Here is a 2,045-nt window from a genome sequence, read left to right on the forward strand (position 1 = left end):
AGCCACAAGCCATGAGGTTGCTGCGCTGTCTCCCAGCCCTGACTGGGGACTTGCCTGCAGGGAAGCCTGCCCGGGAGCCCAGGCAGACACTGACAGAGTTCAGAAGCTGCTCTGGTTTATCTCCTGTTACCAAGCCAGTGGGCTCCATCTTCGGTCCTTCTGGCTGGGGCCCACAGACCGCGGTCAAGGTGTGTCGCACCAGACAGATGCAGGGCGAAGCACAGATCTCCAGGAAATGCGGGGTGAGTGAGCAGCCGGGAAGAGGTCCCCAGTGGACTGGCATTCTCCAGTGCCCTGGCTGGCCCTGCGGAGGACTCCTCCCTACAGCTCACTAGACCACAATGGCCCTCAAAGCTTGAAGAGACTAAAGGATCTGAATGGGAGTGCAGAGAAGACAGCCTGGTAGCAGCTGGAAGGATGCCCAGGTGCCTGCGGAGTCTTCAGCCCAGGAGATGGGGGAGGCAGACTCCGCCGTGGAGTGTGAGGAGGGAAACACAGCCCAGTGAGGAGGGGGTGGGGGCCGATGCCGGGCTGTGGCTCCCCCACTCCTGTGAGGATGCAGCCCCAGTGGTGGTTGCTTTGAGGAGAGGTCAGGTGAGGCCTGGCCCTCAGGGGAGATGGACAGAGGGGTGCTTGTGGCCCCTGGCCCTTTACTGGGATGCTTCCCAGTTGGAAACTGTTCAACCACCGCCCAGGTCAGGAACGAGAACACTGCCAGAATGTCCTGCTCTTCATTTTAGATCATGTTTTTCAGGAGGGTAAAAAAAAAAAAAACTACACTGGGACTTTGGGGGGATGGCTTTCACCTTCTGGTAGCTCCTGGGAGGGCCAGCGGGGGTGACAGCAGCCTGGTCAAGGCGGTCTGAAAGGTGGGGTTGCTGCCGAGCATGTGGGACCCGAGCCAGCTGTGATCGTATGACGCGCGCTCACACCTACCCAGACACAGATGCTTGTTTTCTCATCCTCTCAATGCTTTTTCTGGTTTTTCTTCTGATTTTAGTTAGAACCATGAGCCCGCGATGAATGTGGGACTCTTCTCAATTGCTCTTTAAATTGTCACTTTTTAAATCTTATTAAACGAAGTGTCGATTCCTGACAAATACATTAAAAGTGTTTTATTCCTAGAAGAATTGGGAAAAGAAATTATTTTCAGCAAGAGTGGGATGTGTTTGTTAGATGGATTCCTTGCCCCCCCCAAATGAGTTTTGAATTGGTGTAAAAAATTGCTCTGTAGTTATGCTGTCGCCCCAATTGTCAAATCACTGTGCAGATGGATCCGACCCGTAAACTTCCCTTTTTTTTTTTTTTAGAAGATAACAAAAATTGTAATCACTTATTCTTTCTAGATAGAGACTGGGGGTGGGGGGGGAAGGTATAGGCTGCAATAAAAAGGAGAGGTGTGTGCCGGGGCCACTTGGTATAAAGAGGGGGCACGCACATACCCCACCGCAGGCTTCGATTAAGATCCTCCCTTTGGACAAGGAAGAACAGTGTCAAAAGGGGAAAAGAAAATTAAATTTCTCCTTCCAGGAGTTTCTCCTCATTAGCGTTTGCATTTTGGTGTTACCTTTTAATCCCGCCCCCTGTGCAAGTGGCCGCTTCCTCTGGACGCTGCGAGGTCGGGGTGGCTGTCGTCGGCCGTGGCTGCGACGGGCGCAGGCCATGCTCCATTTATTTTTGCAGCCACAGCCATCGATTCTGTGTGTTTGTCCTGACAGCAGCTCCAGCAGGAGTTCAGTGCTCATTAGTGGCCCCAGGAATTTAAAATGCAGCTCGTGGTTCTGTACCACCGTGGGTTTTATTATTATAATATTAAATTAGAAGTCATCCTGCTGCCTGCTGTTTGCTCAGGAGTTTCTGGAAAAGGGGAAGGGAATGGTTTAGACAGCATGCAGGGCAACTAGGACTCTGTCTCTCCTTCTGGAAGGTGACCGGTCACCCCCAATTACTGAACAGGATTCTGAAGCCCCAGTGGTGGGAGAGTGTACATGGAAAAGGCGGTGAGAGGGTTGGGTCGGAGGACAGGACTGGCCAGAGGGGCCCTG

This window comes from Crocuta crocuta, unplaced genomic scaffold (genome assembly GCF_008692635.1).
Source record: "Crocuta crocuta isolate KB4526 unplaced genomic scaffold, BGI_CrCroc_1.0 scaffold132, whole genome shotgun sequence".
NCBI classification, from domain to species: domain Eukaryota; kingdom Metazoa; phylum Chordata; class Mammalia; order Carnivora; family Hyaenidae; genus Crocuta; species Crocuta crocuta.